This window comes from Malus sylvestris, chromosome 6, assembly GCF_916048215.2.
Source record: "Malus sylvestris chromosome 6, drMalSylv7.2, whole genome shotgun sequence".
Classification (NCBI taxonomy): domain Eukaryota; kingdom Viridiplantae; phylum Streptophyta; class Magnoliopsida; order Rosales; family Rosaceae; genus Malus; species Malus sylvestris.
The window spans coordinates 15,416,217-15,427,338 of NC_062265.1; the positions used below are offsets into that span (position 1 = coordinate 15,416,217).

Sequence of the window (11,122 nt, forward strand, 5' to 3'; positions counted from 1 at the left end):
ATGTCTTTTGCTTTAGTGAAGCAATTTTCTTTTTCTTGTCGCCCCACTCTTATGCTTATGTTGCTTTGTTTGTTTTGTTGCAGCTATAGTATTTTTCAAGTGCTTTAAGAGCAATACCATCACTATTCTTGTGAAGAAAGGCGATTCGCAAAATAAGGGAATGACGTTGAAGCTTTGTACACTGTTGACTAGCCTTAAGGGGATTGTTCTTCTTGCGAAACACAACTCGGTGCATATCAAGTCATGGTCTTCTGAAGTATCTTCGGAGGTGACATATTTTGGTTGACCAAATATGAAGAAGAAGGCGTGTACGTCGAGGATTCTTATCTTGAATCCTTCGCACCATGTTTGTGACAATTCACGGGCTTCGTTTAAGCTTCTTGGTGATCGTATCCGTATCGAAGCTATGACTTGGAATGGCATCTTATCTACTACTGGAAATGCCGTCTTTACTGAGTTTTATTGGGAATGGCTTGAAGATGTCTTGAGTCGATCCAAAGAAGTGCTTACCGGTGTGGGCCTTTATCATGCCGTGTATGCCTCTTTGTTTAGTTATGATAGTCATCCTTCCATCATTCGTGCGTTCTTTGAGCCTTGGTGTCAGCGACCAACACTCTTCACATGGCTCAAGGGTAAATGTTGCTTTCACTTTAGGATCTCCACAAGATAAGAGGCTTGCCAATCCAGAGAAAGTTTTACAATGAGGTTGTTCCTATCGTGGAGGAATTTTCTCATTGCATTAGCCGAGGATTGCCTGCAAGTTGCCGCTATTTGTTTTGGGCATATCACTAGCTTTCCCAGGAGGCTCAGTGTAAGTCAGGTGTGAAGGTTTCTTCATGGATCCGCTTTTGGTATTTGGATGCCATGAAGTACAAGAAGTCTTCGAAGAAAAGTGGCCACAACAAGTCCACTAAGCCAAAGGGAGACTCAGACCCGTTAGGTGCCATTGTTTCAGTTAGGCACCGTTCCCCTGCTGAGTTGAAAGCTTAAAACTTGGAAGAATCTTACCTAGCTGCTTTCTTAGCTTGTTCGCTTTGTAAGTTTGTTTTCCCTAAAGACGACATTAACTTTATCCATCTCGGAGTCTTCAAAGTGGCTAGCAAGATGGATGCAGATGAATATTTTAGCCTTGCTATTCCAGTTTTAGCCAATATTTATGATGGCTTGAGTGTTGTTTAGAACTTGGCGAGCACCGAAGATTATGTTACAGTACTTCCCTACCACTATGTGTATGGTTAATTGGGTGAATACTTTGGCACTCATTTTTCTTTGTCGACTTTAGAAAAGTCGGGGCCTTCTTCACCAACTTTAGTCAAGCTGGGGCCTTTGATGACAAAGTATTCTAGCGTGCTTTCTACAAAGAGCTTTGATGATTTGCAGGCTCGATCGTTGTTTAGAAGCTGTGACGGTTTAAGGATGGACCATCTGGTGAGAGTTGGCTCGGCGTGGTAAGGCCTTATCAATGATTCCCACCTTCATTTCTCAGACTTGTCTTATTTTACAAGTCTTATCTCGGGGTATGTTTCTTTGCGGCGAGGATACTGATATATTGTTCAGCCGTATAATCATCACCATTTTAACATACAGTTTGGCTTTGTCCAACATGTTCCAGGCAAGCTGAAGGAAAATGCACAGTCAGAATCCTTGCAAGTTGTGTATATGCATTGGGAGTCTTGTACCTGTGCATGCACAAATGCTTTTATCATCCTGTAGGTCAAGGACGAGTTCAAGAGTAATTCAGTGACCCGTGCCTACGTAGGTTGGTGGTCAAAGGTACACCATAAAGACTTGGGGACGGCAAGTGGCACCAATTCTTCTTGTTTACACATTGATGCGTCGATAAAGGGTTTTTCTATGGTTCTTACACAACTGGCACCTTTTGATTGTGCGAGTGCAGCTTCTTTACAAGATAGACCTGCGGCTTTGACACACCCCGTCTCGAAGGAGGGCATGCTGGCCGTCACATGAGAGTGACGTAACCATTTACACAGTTTGGAAGCTTTTAAAATACAATTATTAAAATGGAAACCCTCGAGGGTGAGTCCTACTTTTGTGAATTATGTCAGAATACCGTTGGATTCCTCGTGGCCACCAAAACTCTGCTATCAAGAACCTGGAGGGGCGAAAAACAAAATTGAGTGGGTCAGTAAAACCAAGCTTTTCAAAAACATTTCGCCAAAAATAATTCTAACCCCTCACTGTAAAACCTGTATACTTTTCCCAGAAAATAATATAATAACATAATACTTTTCATAAATCTCGAATCATCAATTTTTCTTTAAAACTCGAAAGTATGCCATGTTTTAATTTCGAAAACAAAATAAATGATGCATCAATGTAACAGGTGAAATGGTGAATTAACCGGAGACCCTGCAGTTGGTCCTGTACGGTTAATTCCATAGCTCAACATCCAATCCAACCGGAGTCACCTCGATGACCTGTACGGCACTACACTGCAGATAAGTCGGAACTACCTGAAGTAGTTTGTACGACATGGATGGTGTAATAATACGCTCTAGTGCTTCTCTCATCAATCATCTGTGCACATAATCTAAGGTCACCCACTAGTCGGAATCACATCTAGTAATCTATACGACTAGCATGTCGGAACCCTCACTTGGTCTGTACGACATCCACCTACTTGGATCCAAGACGAGCGTGCGGTGTGGTGAATAATATAAGCACTAACACCATGATTGCAGGTTATGAGCTATCCACAATATACACATCAACAATGCACATGAATAATATAAAACTCACCTGATACTTACCTGTGCGTCCACAGCACCAATTCACATATATATATGCATCATACATCAATTCATGCTTTTCATATACTTCTATGCATGGCATTTCAAATCATACTTTTCATATAAATCTATCCATGGCATTTTAAATCATACTTTCATTTAAATTCAATTTCTGGGAAAACTCAATAGTATATAGGTAATACGAAAACAAAACTGCCCACTCACCTGGAGTTCGCCCTACAACTCCCTAGCACAACTCATCAAGGCGTCATGACGATCGCCGCCTAGAACAATAATCAAATCCAACCTCAGAAATCATATCGATAGAATATAACTTATATAAAACACATCACTACGCAGTTCGATCCGAAAGATCTGCAACTCAGATTTTAAATCCATAACTTCCAGAGGCCCACAATATATCTCTAGGACAACATCCTGAAATTTCATTACCATCCAACGGTCGGATCTCCGTCAATTTCCAAAACTAAATGACGGTTAACATTTTATTTTATGAACTTACAACTCCAATTCCGGAAGATCCGTAACTCGGATTCCCAATCTGTAAGTTCCAATAATCCTCAAATATTACGTATTACAACGTATCAGAGTTTGGTGACGATCCAACGGTCGGATCGTCAATTCACATTTTCACCTAAATGCGAAAACTATAAAACGTTATTTAAAGCACCAAACCAATAATCGTAATAACTTTCTCATACGGTGCTCAATTTGGGTATATGAATATACCACAGTGATCTACTCGACGTCACGAACGTCGACATATTTTTAGATTATTTTTTTTGATGTTCCACGCGCCCCCACGCGCCGCACGTGGCACGGGCCTACGCGCCCCCCACGCGCCCTTCTTCTTCCTTGGGTCGCCGGACTGGTTTTTCCGGCGACCGTTTTCCGGCCAATTTTAAAACCTCTTGTTCTCCTTCGTTTTTCACCCATTTTCTTCGTATTTTATATCAAATTGAAGCCCCAAACATGTAGAATCACGATAGACTAGTTTAAGGCTCTAAAAATCAAGAAATCTCACCGGAAAATTCCCAAGAAATTCGGCCAAAATGGAACCACGTGATCCCGACGTCCAAATCCTTCAAACGAAGTACTCCGAGCCTCCTTAGGACTTCACTAAGCTCACTACAAGCTTAGAATTCCCTGAAACACGACATTTTACGTGTGCATGAACAGTAACTCAAAAATGGAGGTTCGGGTTTCCCGTGATTTCGAGGGTTTCACTTCCTAAAACTAGTACCAATGAACTCAGAACGTCGAAAGGATGAAGATGCATACCTTGGTTGCCTCGATCCGTCGAGTTTTTGGAGGGTTTGGGTGTGTGCCGTACACATCGGGTGTGTGTGTGTGAGGTCGAGGGAGAGAGATAGAGAGTGCTACGAGAGGGAGAGAAGACAAGGAGTGCGTGTGTGTGTGATTGTGTGGCCCAACACAATCCTCACCATCCATCCAAATCCCTAACCACAAAAATTCAAATTCCAAAAGTTTAATCCCAAAACTTACAAAATTAATTCAAATAATGTCACACACACACGTACCTTAATGCCCGCCAAGGGTAATTACGTCAATTCACGTCCCAGATATAAAAATCCCGGGACGGGCTGTGACAATCTCCCCTCCTTATAGAATTTCGTCCCCGAAATTCCCAGAACCAAATAACGCACTTAATGCCCATAAAATAACCTTGGGTATATCTCTCTCATCCGATCTTTCGTCTCCCAGGTAGCTTCCTCAACAGAATGGTTCTTCCACAACACATTCACCAAACTAACCGTTTTGTTCCTTATAACCTTATCTTTCCAATCCAAAATCGTGATTGGTTCCTCATCGTAAGTCAAGTCCGGATTAATCTCTAGCGGTTGAGGAGGGATCACATGAGAAGGATCAGAAATATAATGTTGATGCATAGAGACGTGAAACACATTATGGACCTTGGATAACTCCGGAGGCAGCTCCAACCGGTAGGCAACTTCACCAACTCTTTCGATGATCACATAAGGTCCAATGTATCTCAGACTTAGCGTTCCTCTTTTCCCAAATCGTACCACACCTCTCCAAGGTGACAATTTCAAAAACACCCAATCACCCACATTATATACTCGATCAGTAGTATGCCGATCCGTTAAACTCTTCTGTCGATCCTGGGCTGCTTTCAGGTTTGACTTAATTACCTGAACATTTTGAGTTGTCTCATCTACAATCTCTGGGCCTTCTAATACCCTTTCACCAACCTCAGACCAACATAATGGCGTTCGACACGCCCTACCATAAAGTGCATTAAATGGTGACATACCAATGCTCGAGTGAAAACTGTTATTATAAGCAAACTCCATCAAGTCCAGGCGATCATGCCAGGAATCACCAAATTGTAATACTGAAGATCTCAACATATCTTCCAACGTCTGAATGGTCCTCTCTGATTGCCCATCAGTTTGAGGATGATAAGCAGTGCTATACAGTAATTGTGTACCCAGAGCTTCCTGAAAAGCCACCCAGAATTTAGAAGTAAATCTCGGGTCTCGATCAGAGATAATATTTACTGGAACTCCATGATACCTCACAATCTTTGTGATGAACAACTTAGCCAATTTATTCAAAGGATACTTTTCTCCCACTGAAATGGAGTGTGCTGGCTTGGTAAGCCGATCTACAACCACCCAAACGCTATCAAATCCATTATGTGTACGTGGAAGCTTATACACAGAATCCATAGTGATATTTTCCCATTTCCACTGAGGAACGGGAAGTGGCTGCAACCGACCAAAAGGTTTCTTTCTTTCTGCCTTCACTTGCTGGCAAATAATACATCTACTCACATACTCAGCAATTTCTCTTTTCATACCAGGCCAATAATAAAATGGTCGAATGGTATGATACATTTTAGTTCCTCCCGGGTGCATCGCATAAGCTGAACAATGCGCTTCATCCAAAATTTCCTTCCTCACTTTTCTAGGCGTCAAGTAGACAATCAACTAAAATCAGCCTAACTTGAAAATTAGCCAATAAAACTTCTTCTTAACTTTTACCTTAAGCTTCATCCCAGTAGGTCTCAAATCCGCAAGAAGGAAAACATAACAAGTATACAAAGCATCAATTCTTACTGGAGCTTTCCTACCAAGTGCTTTGGTCACAAAAATTTCAAGATCACCCTGGTCGTGCAATCTTAATCACTAAGCAACCCAATCCATCTTCGTTGCCTAAGATTAGATTCATCTGAGTAAACAGATATTGGAGACTCTCATGATTCGTAGAAATCTTACCCTTTTCTTAATAAAGATAATGTCTCCCAATCTTCCCAGCAAAGATGATAGTTGTTAATTCCAAATCACGAGTAGAGTAATTTATCTCATGAGGTTTCCATTTGTCGCGGAGCATAGACAATTACCTTAACACTTCCACTTTAACACATCCAACACCACTCAAAGAAGCATCATTAAAACCTTCAACAAACCATCTATAACACCTTGCTAAGCCAAGAAAATTCCAAACTTCAGCCACGGTTCGCGGTTGTTCCAAATTCTCAATCGCTGCTACCTTTTAAAATTTCGCTTGAATACCTTAAGCATATATAACGCATTTTATAATTGTTGTTGATTCATACAACATTGACATTTGCTAAACTTAGCATACAATCAACGTTCCTTCAATCTTTGTAACATCAACTTAAATATCTAACATGCTCTGCTCTCGGCTTAGAGTATCCCAGAGTATCGTCAATGAAAACAATAACGAACCTGTCAAGATATTCTTGGAAAACTTCATCCATCAACTTATAAAACAGCAGGAGAATCCGTCAATTCGAATAGCATCACGAAACTCATAATGACCGTAACGAGTCCTGAACACAATCGTAGAAATGTTATCATTAACTCTTCAATCGGTAACAACCAGACCTTAAGTCAATCTTAGGAAATACGCAGACCTCTAAGTTGATCAATAAATCATCAATACGCAACAATGGATAACGGTTCTTGATCATTACCCGATTCAATTACTTATAATTAAAACATAGCCTTAATGTCCATTTTCTTCCTCACCAAAAAAACTAGTGCTCCCCCCAACGTGATGTACTTTAAATGATACCTTTGTCAACCAATTCCTGTAACCGAATTTTCAATTCCCTTAACTCATCATGAACCAATCTTTAACATAAAATTTGTGCCTGGAGACAAATCAATAGTGAACTCCATATCTCCACCTAACGGCAATCCAGGTAATTCCTCAGGGAAAACATCAAGAAAATGTCTAACCGCCTTACATCTCTTATACCATTAGAAGCAACATCATTTAGCACCCTATGAGTTAAGTATCCTTGGCAGCTTTTTGATAACAATCTCTTTGCTCTCACAGGATAAATAACGGCCTAACTCAATCCACTTTGCATACCCATAAAAGTAACCTCTGATAATCCATATTGGAAAGATTATAACCTAACCAATCTATGCTTAAAATCACATCGAAATCCACAATGTCTAATACGATAAGATTCACTGGCATAACTACTTCTTCCACCATCACTGGACACCCTGAAGGTGTAATATTATCATCTTGTTCTTCATTAGAAATACATAAATACGCCTCGATCGTGCTCCAACATTACTCTCTTTGGCAACATCGTCCATAATAAGAAATGTATCAGCCGGAGTCAGCTAGAATGACCTGTACGGCTTACTCCTCAATTTTCCAAATAACATGTTCGCCGGATCCACCTCTTGTGGCCTGTACGGCTGGACTTATAACTCATCAAATATCCCTGTACTCACGGCCCATCTGACCAAACTATTAAGTCCATAAACCTGCTGGATCGATATTGTGGTGTCAGGGAAGACTGCTGGGTAATAACTGATTCTAGGGACCATTCATAACTCTATGTCTCATCCGTCCACATGAACACATTCACTGATCCCCACACTTTCCAAAGTGTCTAATATTGTACCTATGGCACAAAGGTACATTTTCCTTACTCGAGTCACCTTGTCTTTAAGTTCTGGGATCACCAGTAAATCTATCACTTCGCCTCTGACCAGTGGTATTAAACCTAAGCTGGAAGAATTAGTTCTAACTTCACTTCTTTTGAAGCTCTGAGTCTTTCGATGTCCTTGATATGACGATTCTTTAAACTCATCGTCTTTCCTCTAATCACCATTCTTTTCTTATTCTTCTTTACTCACGCTGATCATATTCTCAGAGTCCTCAACCCTCAGCAACATCTCGTAAACTCTTGATAGATAGTACAATAGATAGTGGTCGCCAAAGAACGTCACTTCTTCTTATTATCCAGCCTAAAACAACATAACACTTCAACCAACTTAGCAACAATATCCAAATGGAAACGAGGCAAGTCTAAAAACTTTCTATAATACTCATTTGTCGTCATCTTCCTTGTTTCACCTTTGCAAACTCTTGCTTACTACCATCATAATATACCGGAGGAATAAATCTTTTCTTTAACAATTCCTTAAATAATTCTCAATCAGCTGTTTCCTCCGGTGACAACGAATAATACTCCTGTTTCCACCAGAATACAAATTCATAACCCATAACCAGGTAGTCGTCTCGACCCACCTGTCAGAAGGAAGATTCTTTTGACTTGCATAACCCAAAACGTCTTTTCCAAGTGAGTAAGCCAACACTCTGCTCCCTCAGGTTCATAATTTCCATAAAGTGATTCAAATTCAACTTATAACCAGTCTCAAAGGGTTTCTTAGATAATAGACTGGATTATATTAGCAATAGTTTCCCCCCCTAAGCTACTATATCCGGGAAACTAAACTCATCCCAACTACGTGGCTCGCTACGAGGCGGTAAAGTTCTGACAGAAGACACTAGGAAATTCTAAAGATGTCCAAGATTGAAACCTAGGCTCTGATACCAACTGACACACCCCGTCCCAAAGGAGGGCATGCTGGCCGTCACATGAGAGTGACGTAACCATTTACACAGTTTGGAAGCTTTTAAAATACAATTATTAAAATGGAAACCCTCGAGGGTGAGTCCTACTTTTGTGAATTATGTCAGAATACCGTTGGATTCCTCGTGGCCACCAAAACTCTGCTATCAAGAACCTGGAGGGGCGAAAAACAAAATTGAGTGGGTCAGTAAAACCAAGCTTTTCAAAAACATTTCGCCAAAAATAATTCTAACCCCTCACTGTAAAACCTGTATACTTTTCCCAGAAAATAATATAATAACATAATACTTTTCATAAATCTCGAATCATCAATTTTTCTTTAAAACTCGAAAGTATGCCATGTTTTAATTTCGAAAACAAAATAAATGATGCATCAATGTAACAGGTGAAATGGTGAATTAACCGGAGACCCTGCAGTTGGTCCTGTACGGTTAATTCCATAGCTCAACATCCAATCCAACCGGAGTCACCTCGATGACCTGTACGGCACTACACTGCAGATAAGTCGGAACTACCTGAAGTAGTTTGTACGACATGGATGGTGTAATAATACGCTCTAGTGCTTCTCTCATCAATCATCTGTGCACATAATCTAAGGTCACCCACTAGTCGGAATCACATCTAGTAATCTATACGACTAGCATGTCGGAACCCTCACTTGGTCTGTACGACATCCACCTACTTGGATCCAAGACGAGCGTGCGGTGTGGTGAATAATATAAGCACTAACACCATGATTGCAGGTTATGAGCTATCCACAATATACACATCAACAATGCACATGAATAATATAAAACTCACCTGATACTTACCTGTGCGTCCACAGCACCAATTCACATATATATATGCATCATACATCAATTCATGCTTTTCATATACTTCTATGCATGGCATTTCAAATCATACTTTTCATATAAATCTATCCATGGCATTTTAAATCATACTTTCATTTAAATTCAATTTCTGGGAAAACTCAATAGTATATAGGTAATACGAAAACAAAACTGCCCACTCACCTGGAGTTCGCCCTACAACTCCCTAGCACAACTCATCAAGGCGTCATGACGATCGCCGCCTAGAACAATAATCAAATCCAACCTCAGAAATCATATCGATAGAATATAACTTATATAAAACACATCACTACGCAGTTCGATCCGAAAGATCTGCAACTCAGATTTTAAATCCATAACTTCCAGAGGCCCACAATATATCTCTAGGACAACATCCTGAAATTTCATTACCATCCAACGGTCGGATCTCCGTCAATTTCCAAAACTAAATGACGGTTAACATTTTATTTTATGAACTTACAACTCCAATTCCGGAAGATCCGTAACTCGGATTCCCAATCCGTAAGTTCCAATAATCCTCAAATATTACGTATTACAACGTATCAGAGTTTGGTGACGATCCAACGGTCGGATCGTCAATTCACATTTTCACCTAAATGCGAAAACTATAAAACGTTATTTAAAGCACCAAACCAATAATCGTAATAACTTTCTCATACGGTGCTCAATTTGGGTATATGAATATACCACAGTGATCTACTCGACGTCACGAACGTCGACATATTTTTAGATTATTTTTTTTGATGTTCCACGCGCCCCCACGCGCCGCACGTGGCACGGGCCTACGCGCCCCCCACGCGCCCTTCTTCTTCCTTGGGTCGCCGGACTGGTTTTTCCGGCGACCGTTTTCCGACCAATTTTAAAACCTCTTGTTCTCCTTCGTTTTTCACCCATTTTCTTCGTATTTTATATCAAATTGAAGCCCCAAACATGTAGAATCACGATAGACTAGTTTAAGGCTCTAAAAATCAAGAAATCTCACCGGAAAATTCCCAAGAAATTCGGCCAAAATGGAACCACGTGATCCCGACGTCCAAATCCTTCAAACGAAGTACTCCGAGCCTCCTTAGGACTTCACTAAGCTCACTACAAGCTTAGAATTCCCTGAAACACGACATTTTACGTGTGCATGAACAGTAACTCAAAAATGGAGGTTCGGGTTTCCCGTGATTTCGAGGGTTTCACTTCCTAAAACTAGTACCAATGAACTCAGAACGTCGAAAGGATGAAGATGCATACCTTGGTTGCCTCGATCCGTCGAGTTTTTGGAGGGTTTGGGTGTGTGCCGTACACATCGGGTGTGTGTGTGTGAGGTCGAGGGAGAGAGACAGAGAGTGCTACGAGAGGGAGAGAAGACAAGGAGTGCGTGTGTGTGTGATTGTGTGGCCCAACACAATCCTCACCATCCATCCAAATCCCTAACCACAAAAATTCAAATTCCAAAAGTTTAATCCCAAAACTTAAAAAATTAATTCAAATAATGTCACACACACACGTACCTTAATGCCCGCCAAGGGTAATTACGTCAATTCACGTCCCAGATATAAAAATCCCGGGACGGGCTGTGACAGGCTTTACCTCCT

General features: G+C 40.7%; 1 long non-coding RNA gene across 4 annotated transcripts; it reads right to left on the minus strand.

Moving 5' to 3' along the window:
- Positions 1-2,689: 2,689 nt before the first annotated feature.
- Positions 2,690-10,863, minus strand: LOC126626449 (uncharacterized). 4 transcript variants are annotated; one of them, XR_007624692.1, is made up of 3 exons: positions 10,779-10,863; positions 3,796-3,917; positions 2,690-3,034 (listed from the first exon to the last, which is right to left on the minus strand). It is a non-coding gene; the product is annotated as an uncharacterized LOC126626449 (long non-coding RNA). The 4 variants fall into 4 exon arrangements; XR_007624693.1 differs by lacking the exon at positions 3,796-3,917 and adding an exon at positions 10,522-10,643; XR_007624695.1 differs by lacking the exon at positions 10,779-10,863 and adding an exon at positions 4,053-4,118.
- Positions 10,864-11,122: the final 259 nt, after the last annotated feature.